The sequence below is a fragment of the Balearica regulorum genome, chromosome 3 (genome assembly GCF_011004875.1).
Source record: "Balearica regulorum gibbericeps isolate bBalReg1 chromosome 3, bBalReg1.pri, whole genome shotgun sequence".
Taxonomy (NCBI): Eukaryota; Metazoa; Chordata; class Aves; order Gruiformes; family Gruidae; genus Balearica; species Balearica regulorum.
This window is the reverse complement of record NC_046186.1, coordinates 102,058,266-102,080,591: the sequence shown is the minus strand read 5'-3', so window position 1 is coordinate 102,080,591 and position 22,326 is coordinate 102,058,266. Positions and strand designations below refer to the sequence as shown.

The following is a 22,326-nucleotide window of genomic DNA, read 5'->3' as shown; positions in this document are numbered from 1 at the left end:
TGATACATTAGCTTCCTTCTTTGTAAGCAGCTAATGTGTGAAGCAAAGTGGTATTTTTGAGGGTCAGAATCCTTAAACAAGTGCCGAGTTGCAGATTATTGTGTCTCTCTTTTTTTTTCTAATGGAGGAAAAGTGCTAAGTCTTCATTACTAAAAGCATAGAAAATGCAAATCAGGCTCTGAAACAAAAGAGTGAAGGGACAGGCGAGAATATTTGGTGTCCAATGTGTCAACCTACAACATCAATTACATTGAAATGCAATGCATGGGAGCCTAATCAAGGATAGTATAATTGTAATAATTGCATGCTTTTGTTGGAGAGCTGCTGCCATTGTTATTGTCAACCATTTGTTTTTCTCTATTGTTTAAGGGGAGAGTATTTAAAATATATATATGTGTGTGCATATATAACTGTATAAATGACTGAAGCACAGCATAGGTAGAAGGTTGTGTTACTTCACACAGAATGTATGAAGTCTTTCTTATTCCTCTTCTTTGCATGGTGGAAAACCAAGAGCCTGAACTCTGCCAAGGCAGGTAACGCCCAAAACCAAGAAATGGACATTGACTTACAATCTGTGCCAAACAATGAGAGCTACGTTTCCTTTTGCTGACATGTCCCTTAGTCCAGGGAGGTGAGTTACTCTCAGTGACTGGCAAGTCATGGAGTGAGCCCATAGTAAATCACCCAAACAATCCCCAAGACTCCTCCAGTCTGCCTTCTTACTTCAGAATAAAACGGGAAGAGGTCAAAATAAACAGTTTCTGTCTTGTTTTATTTCCTCCAGAGCTACAATCTGTTTCTGCCATTTAAAAGGATTTTTAAAAATCTACAATGTTGATGAAGGCATTCAAGATAAATGAACACAAAGGAGAGTACTGCATGGGGAAAAAAATGACAGCATGAGTTTACCCAAGATCTTATGAAGGGAGAAAGAGGGTGTAAGAGCCTCCTGTCAATAAACCAGTGATAATTTCTCTATCCTGAAGTTGGGCTGGAAATACTTCTTATAGCAAAGTGCTCAACATTCAGATCAAATGAGAGGTTTATTTTCTCGCATCACTTGGGCTTGCCAATAGGTTGAAACAGAGGCACAATAGAAATGGGCTAAAACATTTAACATAGCTGTTAAATCTCATTCTCCACAGCTAAAAAAGAACAATGCTGTACCGTCTTTACTGAGAATACATTCTCCTGCCATAGGAGGCTTTTCATGTATCTCTAACAATCCTGTACATACTCCAAAACTCACACTAATTAAAAGCAAATAATCAAATACATTCAATTTGAAAAGTTGGCAAACTCGCTTGTATTATTGTGTTAGCACCTTGGCACCAAAATGATCACATCGTGCTAATCTCATTGTGCAGGAGAGCTCTTGAGCATGTTATTCAGTAGGTCTGCTCCCTGCCTCCCACCTCCCAGACCCATCCCATCCTCCTCCACCACCAGCACTCTCTTTCTTTAACTAGATAAAGAAATGAAAATGTAAGCAAAGATAAGCAAACCGAGGACAGTATTTTCATCATATTTCACTCAAAGGCAACGAGAACTTGTGCTATCTTTTACAGAGATTTCCTTTCATCCTAGTTTCGTCTCTGCAGACACAGCTGGTAAACCTGAGAGATGCTTTAAACAAAACTAGGCAGACTGCATTTGTTTCTCACTAGCTCTCATATAACATTATTATATTATTGTACAGAGTACTTGGGTACCACAGCAATGTGAAGAGTATAAATGCAATAAATAAAAGACTACAAGAGTTAGCAGCTTATGACTGACCAGATGAAGAAACCCAGAAGAAAGCATCTTAGGATTTCTTCCCTTTGGAAGTTTTATTTTACAGGTAAAATGTCTTTACATTTGCTGTGCAATAAAAGCAAAGCTGTCATCGCTAGGAGCAATGTAATACAAATTTTAAAAACAATGGTTTTTTCATACATTGTGCAGAAGAAGGCTTCATTTTCTTGACGAGCTTAATTTATACAGAGAAAAACCTCTCTGTAGTGACACTTGTAAAAACATGCCTGCCCTGTTGGTAAGAGGCCACCACGTTCTGAAGGACACAATACATTGTAAACTTGGAATGGATAATATTATAGAAAGGCCACTAGTTTTATAGCTGAAAAAAGTTGCGCAGGACAGCTTATACATATGGCCTTATTGAAGCATTAGGTCTCTCTGAGGACTATGTTTTAAGGTTGTGAAGTCTTTTGTATACAAGCCTGTGCATCCACCTGAAGCTAATGACTGATACCATATAGATGCCCATTTGCGTACTACGAAGACGTATGAGTTTAATTTTCTGCAACCGTCTGGGAGGAATTTTCCCCAAACACTCCAACAAATCAAGACTGAACAAACTTTCATGAATAAAGATGTATTCATTCCAGTGCTTCTAGGCACTGTATTTTTTACAACCACAATGTCCACCACAGTAGCTATGACCAAGGGCTGGGTATGACCATGAGCAGGGGTAGGTATGACCATCCAGCACTAGATTTTCTGCCTTAATGGAAAGATAGCCTGGAATCTATATAGTTTTCCCAACTTTGTCCTGTTCTAGGCTAAGGGGAGCATTATCCTTTCCCTTAAAGTTTTTGACTAGTGTCCTGTGCTTGGATACGTATTTGGTTATTAAACATATGATCCTTATGGGTCCCTTCCAACTTGAGATATTGTATGGCTCTATGATATGGCCTGCCATCCTCCATCCAGCACTTGCTGTGCAGTTAGTGTATTTTTGCCTGGGTTTCAGAACCTCTTCTGAGAAAGCACTGCCTCTAAAGGACAGTACATTAAAGGTCTGTGTCAGAGGAAATACATATTTTCTTAATTGCTTAACATTTACTGGATAAAAACACATTAAAATTAGGCATTTGTTCATGCTAGAAGTACAATGCTGAAGACCACAGCATTTCAGGGTGAAAAAAAAAGAGAGGAAAGGGGATCACTGAAGGATCTTCCTGACAGGACTGGAAGGGTACTACACGACTTTTAGCACAAAGACACACACTCAACAGGAGAAGATGGTGCACTAATATAGTCTTTAACTGGGGAGGGTGCTACATAAGAGAGTCCAATTAATTTGTGACCTTCAAGACAGTTAGTTCCTATTTGCACTTCATGACCAAATAATGAAGGAAGCCCAGAAGGCTGAGCCTCTTATAAAATAAAACCAAAACACCTGTTGGAGAGTCAGTCCCACTGAATAGTCCCTGAATTTCATAGAAGTGACTGTTCTGTGCACTGCACCACCTCATATGCTCCATCCCTGCTAGCAGGGTCTAAGGACTGCCGAAAAGCCTGCAGACAGACCTACATCTAGTGAGCCCACGAAGGAAAAGCCACAGTCATTTTAGAGTGAGGCAGCACAGGGTGCCCAAATTGTCCCAGGGCAGTGTGGTGAAGAAACACAGCTTCCATATACCCTGCTCCTCTAACTAGAGGTTTTAGGTAACTATAAGGCTGACTTCTTAAAACACACATTAATCTTTCTGTTGACTTCAGCGGGTTTATATCAGGCACCATATATGGACAGGCCAAAAGACATATATTGATGTTATTTACATTAACTACTATTACATATTATAGTACAATGTTTTGTTCATAAAGTTTGCAGTTAAATCTTGCTAAAAGGAAAACTGTGATTCTCAACAAATAAATAGTTATTTGACTAAGCAAGTTTTACTTCAAGTTGTTCCTAAATTTCTGTCTGTCACAAAGAAAAGCTGATCAGCCAACACAAGCATCATCAACAGCACTGCCCAAGCTTGGAAAGCCCTCAGTCTCCATAGGGAGGGTTCCCATTGATACTACCAGAAGAAATGCTTGTAGACATCAGGATAGCATATGGCCTCAGAATTCAATATTGGTTTGCAGCTTGACATATGGATGGATAGATACCACAGAGAGATTGAAATGAATATGACAAACTAAGTCATACCAAAAAAAAAAAAACAAAACATGTATACACAATCACACTCGAACAGATGCTTTGGCTGAAATAGGTGATTTAGAGGAACACATTGCAGATCTGAGAAATGGAAAAAATAATTTAAAACTTACAGTAGCCTAATGCACTTTTGCAAGCAAAACTGAAGGAGGATTCGGATAAGCTCCCCAGGGACAGTGCTAAGAGAAGATACTGGTGAAGAAGTTGTAGATGAACCTGCTGTAGATTTAACAGCAAATCTAACAGAATACCTCCCTTCTCCAGCTTCCATATCAATTGGAACAGAGGGGTTTCAAAAAACCAGCCCCATAGCATGAAAGAGAAGGAGAAGGAGGATTTCTCCTAGGCATTAAAACAGGCTGATGCAAACACTTCAGTCTTGTTTATGGTTTAACGCATTACCCCAGAGATCTGAATGTGAAATCTGGACTTAAGAAAGAAAATCCTCATTTAGCAAAGAAAGTACTGCAATAGCTATGTGTGAAAGTTCTTCCAGCACTGTTTTCTGCTTGCCATATGGCCAACTTCACCCACATTAATAGCAACTACTGAGCAAAGCCTCAGCATTTTGAGAGAGAGAGAGAGAAAAGCAAAAATCTCATCAGCAAACATGGCCCAAGACAGACAATTCCCCCCAGCCTCCCATCCCACAAAAAGCACTCCTCACCTGTGCTTAACCCTGAAATGCAAGGGAAAAGGAGTGTGTTTCTGGTTTTCAGGGGAAATAGATATCCACCATTGACTCAGAATGCCATAAATTTACCCCAATAGGAAAGAATTTCTTACCTCCCTCATTTCCAGAGATTCAGGGTACTGTTTGCTGTCAGCTAAGCCAGAAAACAGACTACTACATCCCTCTAAAATCCAAATGTCTATATTTACAACAGGTGATACCATTTACCTGAAACAGGCTGCCGCACACTTTTCCCCATAGACCTCAGTAGCACAGCATTTGGAGACCAGCCCTGAGCACAGCCCTGTGTAACACAGGGAGGAGTGCGATCACCACCTGCAGGGGCAAGGAGCTTCCTTGCTACAGATAGAAATCCCCAAATCTGCTGCCATCATCTACTCACCAGCACCTGAGACTAGCCAGGCTCCTATGTCTTGTTTATCTTACACACCATCTTTTAGCTGTGTTGTGGTTTAACCCAGCAGGCAGCTAAAACAACCCCACAGCTCTTTGCTCACTGCCCCTCCACCGGTGAGATGGGGGAGAGAATCGAAAAGAAAAAAAAAATGGTAAAACTCATGGGCTGAGACAAAGACAGTTTAATAGGACAGAAAAGGAAGAGGGTAATAATAATATATGAAGCAAGTGATTGACAGCACAATTGCTCACCACCCAGAAATGATGCTCAGTGAGTTCCTGAGCCACACTGCCTCCCAGCCAACCCCCCCAGTTATATGCTGAGCATGATGTCATATGGTATGGAACATCCTTTTGGTCAGTTTGAGTCAGCTGTCCTGGCTGTGTCCCCTCCCAGCTTCTTGGGTGCCCCCCTGCCTTCTTGTTGGCAGGCCAGTATGAGAAGCTGAAAAGTCCTTGACTGGCAACAATGAAAATATTAGTGTGTTATCAGCATTATTCTCTAAATCCAAAATATAGCACTATACCAGCTACTAGGAAGAAAAATAACTCTATCCCAGCTGAAACCAGGACAAGCTGAAAAACTCCTTGGCCAGGGCTTTCAAAGAGTCAGCTTCACATTGCAGTAACTCCTGAAACAGAGAGAGTTCTGAAATAAAAGACCTCACATAGCATCTATTGTTTTATATTGCTTTCTCTTTACTGTTTGCTAATTATTGAAGCTGCTAATATCTGAGTATGTGCTTTCTCCCCTTCAGCCTCCCTCTCCCTCATTTAGATCTCACAGTGAAAGCCAGAGTCCTGCCCATACCGCAGTATAGCTTTGTTGGCAAAGAGATACCTCAAACATCACAGCCAGGGAGCACTGGAAGTGCTGATTGACACATCAGTAGGAAGAGGGGGCCTCCATTAATAAACAACTTTATACTGTTTATAAATGAATGCTACACTCATAAGTGGACTCAGACCAAAGAAAATAAAAATCTGATTTATCCAGAGGGTAGGTACTCCAGGAACAAGGCAAGCATGTCTGAAATTGTTCTGCAGAAGGACACCTTAGTCCTGAGCTACAGGAACCAGCTTTAATGCTTCCATATCACTGAGATTTTCCTAAAAAAATTCCCATTGCTGTTACTGCTGACAGGAGCTCTAGTGTAGACAAGACATTCATCACTGCCAGCATTTTTCTGATAATGTCTTCTAGTCCGTTTTCCAGGTTGGATGACATTGCTTTGCTTATTCATCACTTTTTTACTTCTGGGAGCTGTGCTTGGACCTATTTAGTAACAGCAGGACTTTTTAACGTAGAAAAACACTGCTTTGCTGCAATATCTGCTAAGCCCTTGGCCTCTCTGGTGAGAGCATCATCAAAGACAGCAGCTCAAGTAAGGTGCAGATTACAGAGAGTACCTATTCATTCAATGAATAACCTTCATACGGTGTAACAAATTTCAGGCTCACAAGAAGGCTAAACCAGCTATGGTTCCATAACCCAACCCTAACTATCCAGGTACTGAGAAAAGTAAATAGAAATTCTTCGCATAGGTGTGAATATTCCCCTTAAGAATTAAGCAGAAATGGTAAGCCTGTGTGTGAAAATCACAAAAACCAGCATTGGTGCCATTCAAATTCAGATTATAGTTATATTTCATATATTATTTGGAGAATTTTTCAGTTTTAAGCCTGGCAAATAATAAAAAAAAAATTACCAAGGAACAGCTATGTTCAGTGAGCACTGAAGCCTGGTAAATATTCAGTTTTTAATGGCATCCACTTCTATTTTGTTCACTGAATTATTGGGCTGACCTTAAATTAGAGATCTGGATGGAGCTGAATTGAATATTGTGAAGATGAGTGTAATTACCTTGCTTCCCTTTATTCTAATTCATTTTTATTTTTTTTAATTCTTCATCTGTGTGACAAACTGAATGTCAGAGTGCTTGTGGATTTATACTCACAGTAACAGAGAGCAGAACTGATAGGCCAGATAGTGGCACAAGGAAAGATATATCTGCATTGCGGTCAGGGGTGTGACTGCAGAACCTTCCTGCCTTCCTCTTAGTGAAAGAGCTGTAGTTGTATGTACTCTCCAGGCTTCAACATAAGCCAAAAAAGACTGCCAGGATTCTGGCACCTGCAAACGAGGCCCCTGCCTTCCCGGCACTTTCATCCGAACCAGCTACATCTAAGGCTGCCCACCTCAACCCAGGGCACAGGCATGGCCTTGGGCTGCTTTAGGTCCGAGGTCCCTTCGCTGACCCTGTGGAGGTGACCCTTGCAAGCAAACAAGTGTACTCGGTCATCCACTGCTCCATAGAGCCAATCCAGCCTACACCAGTTATAAGGATGAAGCCACCTATGCTCAGCATCATGGGAGTCATACCACAGGCCACCTTTATTCTACTACCAGTATGGTAGGCTTGCCTTATGACTGATTAATGGATCTGGAGATCTGGACAAATAAATCTGTATCAGACTTAAGTGTTCTTATCACCCTGTCCTTGAGCTTTCACCACTTAGAGTCAATATCTCTTTGTTACCTTCTAATTTACTTCAAAAACTTTGTAAGGTATTTTTGAGGCATATAGTGAAACCTTCAAATATTTCCTGAGCTCCTTTTACAATTAGTGCTGTCTGGCCTTTACATATTTGATTGCTGACATCTTCTCTTACAATTACTTCTCTCCAGCTCACCTCACTGTGTTGAAATATAACTCAATATTCTTTGGTAAGTCATCAAGTAACAAGAGCCTTCTGTAGTTAGTCAGGGAAGCTCAAAGTCACCAATATGTATACAGATGCCTAGCAGAAGTAAACGTAGAAATAGAGAGACTCCAACTGGTTAATGAAAATCTATACAGCAGGCAAAAAAAAGAAGGCGGCCAACAGGAGCTCTTGATAGCCCTAAGAAAATGTGCAATGGCCCTAGCTGTGTTTGATGGTAAATGTCACATCTCATGTCAGAGCCTGCCTGGATAAATTACCCCTGAAGACCGTATTGCCTCAGAAGTTAAGTATTAGCAGCTGCATGCATGTCATTAACCCCTCACCTGCCACACAACTTTGTACTTGCCCAGGGCCAAATACTTTAAAGAAGGGTTGACTGACTTCAGAGCATGGGGGTAAGGAAGCTGCAGGACATACAATGTACAGTAAAGAGTGCCCACATACGTGTGTCCTTTTGGAGGACATTTGTGATGATGGCACTGAGTATTCCAGCAGTTTCAGCTGGTTTGAAGGATAGTACTCCTATTCTCAACTGCTCAACTGAATAACAGACTATATTCCATGTTCTCCCAACTATTTTCTAATTATGTTTAAGTATATTGCTTTATCATAATACTAAAGGTATGGAAAGATTTGTCTACATTGTCTTAATTGCTTCTTGGCTGCATACATTTTTTTATAAAGTAAACTTGAGAAACATATCTGGACCCATAGTGATTGAGCTAAGTGTACAGAGACAGTGTCAGTAGGAAGGTTCAATTACAATACAAAGGGCAAATCTGCAAAACAGTTGTACTGTCCACAAAGAGCCATTTGGAAAACAAAGGACTTCATCACCCTAACCCTCAGCATGAACCCAGATTTAGTCCACAGACAGCAAATTCAGTAGTGAAAGCAGCCTAGAGAAGGGCATCGGCCTCATAATGCCTAATGTAAACATGTAGAAATATCCATATCAACTCCAACCTGAGAAAATGGTCTCATGATTGAATGCCAGTGTAAGAGACTGTGTCTAGTATTTTCTGGTTTAGCCTTCCCATGATGTCTGAGACTTCACAACCATATTTCTAAAAGCACAATATCCTCTCTTTTGCCTGCTATTCTACAGAAACTTTTCAAAAGTTGGCTAACTAAGGGCTACGGCCATAAACTTTGATGCACAAATGAATTCACCATAAATGTGAAACAGTATGGGAGGGATTTACACTGCCTAACTTAAAAATCTAACTTCAGGTCCCCACACTAAGACCCTATATAATCAAGACAAAGAGCTGAACCAGGCTCTTCCAGAAGACCATTCAAAGGAGTGAACTCCAATGTTCCACAATTACCCGTAATTTTTTAAATGTTTTGGTTCGATTTTTCCTTTTGTCATTTTTAAACTGCATTTTAAAATCAAAAAAATCAAAAATGAGAAGAGAAATAAAGAAAGTGGCAAACTATGAAAAATGTACCTTTTAAACTGAAATTAAAATTTCAATTCCAATGAAGTCAAAGGAAAATAACCATTAATACTGACTAGTAATTAACTGAAGGTATTTTCCTATGAGAAATGTTGGATTTCAGTAAATATAGATATACATATATATATGGCTGGAACTTTGTATTACAGCTTCAAGTAACACAGAAGACCTTTAAGGAATCGACTGAAATACAGTTAAGTCCTAACTATCGCAGGAAACAATCAGAACAACTGATCTCATACCCCAAAATGTAGAAGCATCAATAAAAAGCAGTGAAATAAGACAGAATATTCGGCCATGTTAAACAGAAGAATAGTGGAAAAATCACAAATCCTGTAGTCATGGAATGTTAAAAAAGGCAGAAAGGAAAAGTTCATTATAACTATGCAACAAAGCAAAAGTCATGTCTGACAACCGTAATGACATTGGTACCTGATTTCTGAAGTCGTACAAAAGCCATTCCTTCCACATCCTACTAAGTTGTCTAGACCTGAAAGCAATGGCCCCACTACGTGCTCTCCAAATAGATATCAGCACATGTGGGTAAGATTTGGATTGATACTTCAGAGTTCATGTTTTCGAAATAGCATTCTTGGGCTCCCTGATTCACACTTGTACTTTCCTCTCATATTATCTCATACAAAGTCCATGGCATCTCTCTCAAGTTGAATGACCTAGCATGGAACTATTTTGGTGTAGTGTGATAGCATCATTAGATAAGGATGAGTTCAAAGCGTTAATTTGTTTTATCTCTTCCTAATACTCTGTTTAAATAAAACCACAGCCCGATCTGAACAAGGGGATATAAGTCACTAGAGACAGAATAGATTCTACTGTCAGAGAAGAGAGAGAAAATAAGTGGACCTTCACTGACCTCAGAATACCCTAGACAACAGAGAGCTTCAGAACATTGCCGCAAACAGGAGGTGGAGGAACTGTCTGCATAAACTCTAAGCATACTGTTGGGCCCCACTGTTACAGTCAAACACGAATCACCAAAACACACTCTGTCATTGCCCAAGACAGAAATAAACCTGCTAACATAATGTCTAGAGAACATACTGTGCAAGACAATACAGACAGCACAGACTGAGCTACGGACAGAAGTGAGAGCACAGAAGAAAGGAAAGAACTGGGAAAGTAGTATTTTATCTAAGCCAATCTTTTTTTTGAAAACCCTCTATATGCACAGCCCACAGAAACTTTATTAACAAAATCAGAGCGCTGTATTCAGATACAGTGCAGATATTGCCTCTCTCCAGGGATACAATGTCACATCTCTGCTGAAACACGGGCAGACATTGGTCCCGGTGAGCCGGGTGGGAGTGGTGGACACCCACACAACTACACACAGTTTCCCTCTGCATGGAAAACAGGGCAGTGAGGAAGATGTGATGCCTCAAGGTCTGGCCCCAAGGTGGAGTCAGGATGTAGTCAAAGCTTCACATCATGAGGGAAGTAGCCCCAGGCCCAGTAAGAGAAATCTTGGCTACCGAACTGTAACCTACAATACAATATCATACATTATTCCTCAATAAGCAGATCCCTCATCTACTTCAGTGTAGTCAGCTTTGGAAGGATACACCAGTGCTGACACGCTTGTTGCACTTGTAACTCGTCCAGGTATGACATGCCTAGCAGAGTCTGACTGAAAGATTATGACCCACAATTTCAATATGCATGCACTTCTTAGGTTAGCCCAGAAAGGAGCACAAAGATGCTGCCTTACTCTATTCTGTTTCAAAGAAATAGCTGGGACCTGGAAAGTCTTCTTGGGCTGCCCTAATTAAAGCTGTGCTGCCTGGATCCTGCAGAGGGTTCATGGAAGAGAAGAATCAAAACAGATCTAACTGATGCAGCAGTAAATGCTCAAAAACTGGTGTGAGAATGTCAGAAGGAAATACAACTCAAAACGTATGCATGAAAATTATGCATAAACCCTTGTCATTTTGCACCATTATTTCCCTCAAAACCTACTACAAGCTTTTGAAACATAAGATTACTCCATTTAACATAATAAAACTGCTCCATACTCAGAGCTATTATTATTAATGGATATGAACATGCTCAGCTATGTCAGATCTCTAAGCACTCAGTGGAGAAATACCCATTTCCAGCAAGTCCCACGAACAAGAAAATAGTGTCAGATCTAATTCCTCTAACTCAGAGAAGCAATTGTACAGTTTACCATCTTTTCTAATTCCCATTTAGAAATTAATGGAGAGGCTTTTAATAGATTCTTTTTAGCTTCTTCTAAAGCAAAACAGGAAGTGACTAATAAACTAGGATTTATTAACAAAACATACAGGAAAATGTTAGAAAAGTCGTATTTCATGTTCTTCCTCCTCCTTGAATGGTAAATCTGGGTATGAGCAGCAGAACAACTTCTTTCCAGATGAACTGCATTCACCAAAACAGAAAAAAATTATTATCTACTGCTTGCCCACAAGATGACCTGCAAGTTTGCAGTCTTGCAGTGTTCAGATACTCAAACTTAAGGATCTACGTCAAGCATCTGAACCAAAATGTATGCTCCATAATGCTAGATCCGATTTGAACATCGGATCCAGGTTTTACAGCAAAAATTCATTGGCTGACGTTTGTACAGGGCTGAAGATGCAATCTTGGCTGAAAAGTCTTCCTTCTGAATCCAAGACAGTGTGCTGTTCATCTGAGCCCTTCCTGCCTAGACAGTACGTCTGGCCCATCAGTAGCTTCAACTAAAGATTTCTAGGAGCAGCTTTCTGTAGATATGGGCTTAAATTGCAAAATCTGGATTCTCAATGAACAGGTCAGATTTGTAAGCAAATGTAAGCACCAAATTATAATGAAGCTTGTTCTGTAAGTCCCTACGAAAATGCAGTTGCAAATGCTTCAGTGTATCTATCATTACCCCCCACAATTCTCCTCTGTGTTGCTAGTAAACTCAGAAAAAGAGGAGATGATTCTTTAAAGGAGTTCTGGCTTATTTCTACAGTGCCAAGGCATTGGTTTGTCGTATGAGCTTCAGGATTTCCCTCTGACTATCAATATGGCTTTATTACCAAGCAGCAATCTTTAAAAAATAGCTATTAATAACTACTCTGCCAAAATATTTTAATTGTAATGGCTAAAAGATGGTCGATTGCTAAATAAATTGTGCAACCTAGTATGTGTTTCTAATACTCCAGTACATGTACCCATTCAGACCTCCATCATGCAGCTGAAGCCTGGGTTGCAGCCATCCAAGCTGGCTATCCTGTGGCCCATGGAACACCCCAAGAATACACACAGTTCCTCCACAAGACCAGACTGACACTTTGCAGTGAGAAATTTGGGCATTTGCAAAGCTGGCTGCAACCTTTATTTCCTTCTCTGCTATTCCAAGCCATGCTGAACATACAAGGAAGACAAGTTGAAGATTTGTAGGTGAAACTCAAATTTGTCAGTGGGACAGCTTTCTGTCACAGCTACAGATTAAGGAGCATTTTTTTGACTTCTTAAAATACAGCATGATAAACTGAAATGCCTGTGAAGAACCTGCTATGGTCTAGTAGATTCACACAGTGACCTGAATTATTTTCAGCATTAACCTGTGTTATCACAGTGGAATTATTGGGGTGAGAGTGAGTTCACACTTCTGGTTGCCTTTGTTTCCAATGGTCATTGATATCAAAAGCCATCCTGCATCTGCTGTGAAAATAAATAGTGTCATCGTTGTATTAGGTATTTTTAAGGTATCTAAATAGATATTTTCCCTAATAGATGGAATCAAAGCCTAAATTCTAGACAGTCCATTTCCCTGATTTGGTCAAATAGCAAGTTCTGCATGTCTGAAACCTTATCTATTATTTTTCTATTATATCAACTTATCTAATGAAGGTACGACCTCTCCCTACAAATCTCTCCATCCTCTCTAAACATTCTTAGACTATCACAGATATAATTCTGTACTTCATGTCTTTTCAACCAATATACTCCTCCCATTTCAAAGAAAATCTAAATAAATAATAGAAAATAAGCTACTCTTGTTGTGCTAATAGGCCACATTCTGACCTCGTTAACAATTTGGTATAAATTGAATTGCAGAAAAGTTATGTCAAAGAGGGGAATCTAATGTTCTCAACCAAGATTGAGCCAGCAAAGCCAGTAAATGCTGAAAATCTTATAAACAGCAAGCGTAGGTGAAAGGGTCAGCTTTAACTTTCTGATGTTAATTGGGAGATATCTTTCATATTTAGTGATGGCAACTCACACCATTAAAGCGATCGGAAGAGGCGCAGTGCATTAGATACCTTGCCAGAGTCCATTGCTTTAGAAGGTAGAAAACTGAGATTGACAAGCAAAGTATGTTACATAAAAGCCAGGTATTTCCATTAATGGGTTTGCACCAGCATAGATTTTTGAGTTTGGGAGTAATTTTTCTTGTAAATTTTCATTTGGCTTTAAATGTAGCCAGACATATTCTGCTGCTCTGATTTCCGAACCTGCATCCAGTCATAAGAACTGCAGCAAAACCTGACTCTAAATAGAGATATTTAAGAAATGATTGAATCTCTACCTCTGCTTAAAAAACTTTACTATATCTTAAGACGTTTGTTTCTGCAGTGAGAGGACAGGGTTGTACAAGGCTGAACTCCCAGGTTCTCTCAATCACATCTATCTCCTTGTACATCAGATTATTTCTGCCAAGCTGGTTATATTTTTTTTTCCAAGCAAACCCTAACTATCAGGGAGGTCTAACACACTGTTCCTTTACCATCAGCTTTGTTTTCAAACATACAATGGTTTGGCATGACTCCAGTCACCACCAGGTGATTTTTGGCCCTTGCCCTTTTTATTATCTGGTATCTCTTAGGGAACCACAGATGAAACCAATAGAAAAGGAGAGAAAAAGAAAAAGCAGGAAAAAAGAAAGAGCTTCTCCTTTGCTTTCCTGGTAACGTGACATCTTGCCCTCTTGCATTATATATTTTTGTCCAGCTGATGCTTTGTCCTAGTGGAATCGTGGTTCTAGTATTAGCTCCAAATGGTAGGCAGGCATTTTCATTAAAAACAATTACTATTTCCAAACAGGAGCTGGTTCCTCGGTTCCAGCCATTCTTGCTGTAAAACGTTCAGCTGAGAGGAGCAGATTGTTCCTGCTGAAAATGAATGGAATCTGGCAGGAAAACCTCATGTTTTTCCAATCCTAGTTTTTCACAAAGAAAACACTGGGATCTTGTTGAAAAATTACAATTGTTTTGGTGGGCACATTATCTTTCTCAGTTGAACTGTTTCCAGCTACAGGAGACAAGTTTTGTGCATATGTATGTGTGTATGTGAATATATACATATATATCTACACAGACACACAAGTTTTTGTATATAATTGCTATGTAGAAAATTATTAATAAGTCAAGGAGGAGTAAACACATTTTTGTTATTAAAAAGCATTTATGCAAATTGATTTTTTAAAACAGCTTCCACATTATGAACCTTCAAAAGAAAGTCAATGAGTAAAATACTATATCATAATAACAGCTAGCCTCACTTTTAATACTAGGAGAAGAAAGAGGCCAAGGTGACTGAACTGTTTGTCCCTTGGTTGTTCTTACTAACTTAAAAACATTGTCAGACTGAATTATTCTGATAAAAATATCAAAGGAGAGAAAACAGAAGACACTATTACATTCATGAAAGGAACAAGCCACAGAGGTCCCCATATTGATCACCCGTATGGATGCTGCCATTTGGTAATAAGTGATTTTATTTACCTCAGACAGAAATAGATAATAGGTCAGGTTGACCTTGCGTCCATATGGGTGTGGAAACACCTCCTTACACTAGATGCTTTTTTCCTTTCCATATGAAGCATTCATCCCAGAGCCAGCAGACAGTCAGATGAGATGCTGGTGTGTCTTGTGCCTGCTGCACCTTGAGAGTTTAAGGGCACTCCCCAGGCAAGGTTCAGCCCGCATATTAGCAACAATGCATTGCAAACTTCAAGTCCAGCTCCTCTGTCAGGTCCTGACCCTCTGCGCCACCAAACAGGCAGGATCCAGACGCTTTAGCTGTGGCATCTCCATCCGCAACCTTTAAGACAATTCAACTGACTTGACCTACACCTGACAATCAAACCCAGAACTGGGCAGCAATAAAACTTTCTCTACCAAAAATGTGCAGCAACTTAGTACAGTAGCACAGACCAGCCCCAAAACTGATCACCTCAAGGATGTGCTGCCCAGCCCTCTGACACAGCTGCACAAATGTAACAAGTAATACAAAATCCCCTTGAATTTCCTGAGGCTGAGAAGTTGATTCCCCAGTGAAGCCAACTGTAAGTCACTGATTTTCACTAGCCTTTTGGGTCACCTTTTGACCCAACACTATTAAGTGACAAAGGACATTATAATGGAAAGGATGACAGTATTACAGCAACTGCTCATTTTAAGAGTGATCACCTGATAAAAAAAAAGGAAAAATGAGAAGCATTTCCCTTTTCTGTTATTGCCCAGCTAATAGAATTACTTGTTTCCCGTTCAGTTGTTCTTGCCCAGAATTTCATCATTATAATAATAAAATTAGGCAAGTTTACAGCAAAAAAGACCTCAAGAGATCTTCTGGCCCAGCTCCTTGCAGCCAGGCAGGATCAACTACACCTAGACCTTCTCTAATGGATAGCTGTTCAACTTGGACTTAAAAACCTTCACAGAAGAGTCCAAAACATCCCTTGTGAGTTTGCTGTTTCAATTGTTTGTCCTGGAAATTAGCCTGCAGATCTACTCACTCAGCACAATAGCTACAACAAAACGAAGCGTAGCATCACTTCTGCCCTCTCTTCCGTCTTCTGGCCTCAGCACACTGCTCTCAGCCCTAAGATCTCCCTGGGTGCACAAGTGCCAGCAGCTTCACGCTGTAGGGCTCTGGCACACGTACTGCTGTCCCAACCCTAAGATCCCAGCTGCCTTGCAATGCACAAGGGCCACAGTTTCATTGCTCTAATAGGATACAGGACTTCACAGTCAGAATTTGAACGGCACAAAGTACCTCGAACAAGTTCACTCTTCTTATTATTTCTTAACATAATTTAAAATCAGACACTAAATAAGGTGTCAGCAGGCTTTCCACACAGATCCAGCTGTTAAGTCTTTATTGTTGTGTTTGCTTTGAAGTTGAGAGGAAAAAATTCTTGTTTGCCAACTTATAATTCAAAAAATGCCAGAAGAACCTTCTTGCAAACAAACAAGATGCAAAAGAAATGCTGGCACCAAAGTGGCGCAGTCTGTGAATTATGGAGTTATGGAATCATTTTGAAAGTAAATTGTATGATACATAAATGTTCATAAAATTCTTTCTGTAAATAAGATTAGATTTCTTCCACAGACAGAAAGACACAGATCAGAGGTACCAAATGTTGTTTATGGTCAGCCATCAAGGACTGTTCACTTTGTGCATAGGTATGCAGCACTTAACAAAAGAGGACACTCTAGTGTTGAAGAACTATATAATAAAAATGAGGGGAAACATTTTCTTTTTGTAAAACACAGCTGAGCCCAAAGTCCTGCAACTCATACTGCATAACGAAACTACTTCTGTCACTTGCAAATCAAGAAGCCTGCCTTTGTCAGCCTTTTGCACATGTAAGAGATCCAGACTGTGTATTGCTCAAATGAGTCAGTCATTTTCTTGTGAAATAAATTAAAGCTCTGATCCCTTCTGAAGGAGTCCTTTTGTGTTGTTACAGTAACTTCTTTATATTTTCTATTTCTTTTGGTTTTGTCCGGTTTACACCATTCTCCAATGTTTTAGCACAGCAGCAACCATTTTACAGAAAAACAAAATATGGCAGGGGCACTAAAATGGCATACACCAGATACCAACCCATCTGTTCAGTTACATGCACCAGAGCATTCACCAGCACCTGAACCCATACCTGAACCCAGCTACGCCCACTAGGGCCTTGCACTTACATGTGGAAAACACCTCATTGTCAGTGCTGTTTCTGTTTTCATTGCATGTGTGTAACCACACACACATTTTTCTGTGAGCACCTCGTAGGCCTGAGGGTGGCTCCTAAATGTAAATGTGGAAAGCCATATCACAGGTTGCTATTTGATATGACCTCTTGGAGCACTACCAAAACCAAGCAGAAAACAAAAGCTACATTAAGGTAGAAAGAGCCTGACGTGGCTGTTGCAACACAGCTGTTGTGAGGTACCTCCCACCCTCTGAAGGTGCACTGACCCTGCAATCCAAGAACACATCACTGGCTAACAACCCATCCCACCAGCAGACCACACAGCAACAGCCCAAGAACCTCAGCCTGTGGCAGCAACTCTGTGGGAACACCAGGACCAGCAGAGAAGGAACACAAGGAAAAGCTTTTCCTACATGAATGTAAGACCCAGAGATCAAAGTTCTTCGCTTAGCCTTAGGAAAAAGATTTGGTTCAGGTAGGCTGTCAAACCCCATACAGCCCTCTACCCTTGTAAGGTTCTTCCTGAGAGTAGTTAGGCCGTTGTACCTCCATGTGCACACAGCTCTGGTAGGTAGAGCCCTTCAGCCGTATCAAGCACATAAAGGTGCCACGAGGTGGTGGCACTCTTCTAATGACCTAAAGGATGGGCACATGTCTTTTTCCTGACCCAGAGTTTAGCATTCACAGACAACTCTGCACCTCCTGTTTTATCTTGATCTGCGGGCTACACAGCATGTGTGGGCGCTCCCCAATTCACTCCAAGTCAAATATCCTATCTGAAACCACAATTTCCAGTTATATAAACTAACCTGGCTAATTTTGCCTTAAACAATGTAAAGAGCCAGGAAGCAGTAACCTCTGAGAAGGAGGGCCATAATTTCTTCTATTGGCACATTTGGATTCAGAGGACAATAAACCCTCTCTTTGGCCATAAAGGTGAAAGATCTGCAGCCATAAAGGTGAAAGATCTGCAAATCCATGGAGCTCTTCCATTCCCTGAGCAGAAGTCTGAGTTGTTTTCCTGCACAATATCTGCAATCCTAAGCTCGAATGGAAATCAGACGTCACCAGTCCTGACCCCACTGAAGTCAAAGGCACTTTTGTCATTGACTTTAACGAAACTAGGATTCACCCTAGGGTAAGGGGCATTGTGTTTTTCAGCAGCCACCCATGTGGAAATTTTGCTTAGATGACTGACTGCCTGGAAGGTACCAGTGCTAGGCCACGAAATACCAGAAATGTTTGTGTTAACCCACATACTCCAGCATTTGAAACTGCAGATATCGGAGTACACTCTTGTCCTCTGGAAAGAGTATGTTCCTATACCCTTGGCTTTTTTACTCCACCTGGAGCTGGTTATGCACCTGATGTACCTAACCTGTTGTTCAGCTGTGCTACTGGGTCTGACTGTTTATCAGGAAACATCAGAGAGGTTTTATGTTCTCACACTGTAAATAATGTGACAGACCTTGAAAATATAATATGTCTTTTTATAGCTACTGTATGCATTGTGAATGAAAACAACTCCTGAAAACAGAGTTGAAAATAGGCTATTACATTCATGCTTCACGTTCACTCAAATTCTGATTTAAAAAACCCACTTACAGTGTATGTTCAGAGCGTAAGGAAACGGATAAAAATATAGGATGCGGGAAGCTAAAAAAGAATCCAAAACCATGACTAGGAAATTCCTAAGCTAATTTCAGGAATTAATTTGGTATTTAGACTCCATGATGAATACTCTTCTGAACTCAAAAGAACCAATATACATATGCAAAAATGCATCTCTGAGCTGTGAGTCTGAACCAAAGTTCTTGTTATTACAGAAATGCAACAAAACTACTTGGCAAGATTGCTTGCTTGTGCATTGGCTTTTCAGTATAAGGAGTCCCACACATGGTAACAGATGCATATAAATTTGTACATATGCAGATTTGGTTTGGAATTAAAACTGCCGTGAAAATGCATACCGTGTAAAGTGAAAAACCACATTGCAGTACAATAGAGCTTGTGCTTAGTTGAGTTATTTTTACCTGCTCTAATTAGAGAGGGCCTCACAAAAATAAAAAATAAAAATCAGAGATGGAAGCAAAGCATCAGAAAATACAGAAGGGTTGTAAAAAAGGAGGAAAGACAGATCGATCCAAATTTCAGCCTCTGCAGCTTGGACTTATTTCTAGTTCAGAAGCAGCCACAAAAGCTGCCACAAGATGGGTTACTTCTTTCAGTTACTTCAGTCTAGAAATTAAAGGAGGTATCTATCCACAGCAGAAAGGGTGCCTCACAGAATTTCCACCATTTCCTGCTTGTCTCATCTGCAATGGGTTCCTTCAAAGCACTTCTGTGCTTCCACTTTTGAGCCAAGCTACAACAAGGCTGTTTGGCCATCTAAAAAATTCAATCAACTGTAGTAGCTAGAAGTGAGCAGCCCTCTTTGCATAAGATGTAGTGGATGCTAAATTTTATGGTTCTGAAGTGAGCCAAAAAGGAGTTTGGGGATAGAAAATGAGTCAACCTCCTTTGCTGCATCTGAAGGGCAGAATTTATGGCTGTGACTGCCCCTGTGCAATTTGAGCAAAAAGGAAGAGAAACTTTCCGCAGCTACACACAGGCCAGTCATGGTCTTGCCCAGTGGAGCTATCACTGGCATCAACTATACCAGCACCTAGTGATCCTCCAGCATCATCCATCAATGGGTCTGAGAAAGTATTAGAGCTCCCAGAGAATGAAGGGATGGAGAATGACTCAAATGCCTTTTCAAATGTCAAGTCTTCTTTTAATTTTACAGATGTGAGGATGAGGCTAAAGGAACCTGAATGACTTTGGTCCACACAACAGGGCCAGAAATAACCTCAAGTTTCCCGAACACCATTCGTAAAGCACAGGAAGGGCCACTTGGCTCCTTCACTTTCCTCACCCCTAAAAGAATTTTTCCATCACTGTGCAAATCGGGGAAGATACTCTCATACGTCCCTATCCCCACTTACAAACTGCCTCTCTTCAAGTTATATTTTATTTCCATCCTTCCACTTTAGCTGCCAAAGAGCTTTCTACCTCAGTACTAGTGCCTTACAGAGCAACCACAAAATCCTGCAGTACAACAGAGCAGAGGTTATATGGCCAAGACAACTGCTATTTTCATCAATTCTTCAGCAAACCAGCTGATCGTAAAAGCTATTCTTGACTAGCCTGCCTTTGTAACACCAGTCGCCAGGAGAACACAGCACATACTATTGGCTGTGACCCTCACTAAAAATACACTGCATTCTTGCACAACAACAAAAGCTCCCACTAGGGCCAATGGACAGCAGACTAAAAACAGTAACCAAAGGCTTTAAATTGCACAAATTACAAAGGTAGAAGAACTGAAAGCAGCATGCCACTAAAAGCCATCTGCCATCTTGGCCCGCCCATGTGTCCCTTCTCCCCAGCAGTGTTTTATATTAGTAATGATGTCTCTGTATTATGTATGACAGAGTCTCTGCTGCTTTGAGCAAGCAGTAATATAGATGCTCCTTCAGTCTGGTGCTTTGCATATACACGTTAGCTGGGGAAGCAGAAGATCTGCCTTCCAGTCTCTCTCTCTCTCTGGATATAGTTCAGTTGGAAGGCAATATTCACATGCATATATTCTCCAAATCACATGTACATGCTGTATTATCAGGACTCTGATGCACATTAATAATACACAAAAATACACAGAAATAACCATGGATTCAGCCATGATGTGAATTAGATGAGATAAGAACGGACAACATAAAAATACAGGAAGAAAATCAGCAAATTATTAGTCTGATTATGGGCCTATTTCCAGGATATAAAAACGTTTGGGGTTTTTTTTAAGGAGTTAGTTTTTTTAGTAGGTTAATGACTTTACCTGTTGCTGAAGCTGTCACTTATAAGGATCTTTGAAGTCAAGTCTCAGAAGAGTTTTGAAGGAACACGAAGCCAGCCATTGGTATAGCCTGAAAGAAGCTGCAGAGATGGATGCGGAGACAAGGCTGGGGCACAGCAGTTCTGCACAGAGAAATACCTGATAAAACTCTCAGTGATCAAGTGCAGGTAGGTAGAAGAAACAGTCTTCCCAGGTTAACACACCCTGCGAAGAAAAAAAAAAAAACCAGGAGAAAGAATTTGTTAGCCCAGGAGGGGCAACATACTGATCTGTAAAAACTGCTTTCATTACCTGAGCTAACAGGCTAATTCAGGTGTCTTCATGCAGCCCTGCAAAAAACACCTGAGCTGGCAGCCTGTACTGAGAAAAGAGAATGACCAGGAACCAGAGAAAAGACAGAGGAAAAGGTGAGAACACCACACGTGAATAGGCAGACTGTATTATGAATCAGAGAAAACAGCTTATCAGGAGTGAAATGACTACTTTTGCAGCTAACCTCAGAAACCACTGCAGAGAAATGAAGTGGGTTATTGGAAAGTTAGTGGAAAAGTTTATTTCCTAATTATACAAGTTCGTTTATTCTGAGCATTTTGCAAAATACTCTGAGTAACCCACTTTCAGCTGAGGCACATTGAAATTATGCAAATGCAAAACAGTTTAGCCAGGGTTCAGTGGGTGTTCTCACAATTTACAGCATTTGCAGCACTCCATTACCACATGACTACAGACATTAGCTGACCTCCAACTACCTGCTCATAAAGATCTCCCCCTGTTCCTGTTACTTCTTTAGGTTTCCCAGGGGCACTTGCCGAGGCCCTGACAGGCATCTGAGTAACTAGGAGGTTGTGTAAGGGATGTCCCATCACCACAGCTCAGCCCTCCACAGGAAGCAGGTTGAAGGCACAGGATATAAGAGGAGATACCCAGGGAGAAGGCAGGGAGGACTGAAGAGGTGCAAAGATGCAAAAAGCAAAGGAAGGAGGAGACAAGGAAACTGTGCAGAGAGAAAGATGGAGGGAGAGGAACTAACAGAGAAGAAGGAAAACAGAAAACCAAAGCCTGACAGGTAAGTCAGATGTAACTGTGGGTAACCAGCAGGTTAGGGAAGAGCAAAGTCTGCAAATAATAGGAGGAAGAGATGGCCCCATGGAATAGTTGAGCCCATGAGGAACAGGAGAGTAGAATGAGCTGCCCAGATTCAGAAAGACAACAGCAAAGGATAAGTAGTAAATGTATTTTTCTTTCTCCCTGTTAGAG

General features: G+C 40.6%; 1 long non-coding RNA gene across 1 annotated transcript in view; it reads right to left on the bottom strand.

Moving 5' to 3' along the window:
• The window catches only part of LOC142601312 (uncharacterized), a 150,518-nt gene extending 129,253 nt beyond the window's left edge, over positions 1-21,265 (bottom strand). The window contains exon 1 of the long non-coding RNA XR_012834915.1: positions 21,052-21,265. This is a non-coding gene — a long non-coding RNA (uncharacterized LOC142601312). The remainder of the gene's footprint in view (positions 1-21,051) is intronic.
• Positions 21,266-22,326: the final 1,061 nt, after the last annotated feature.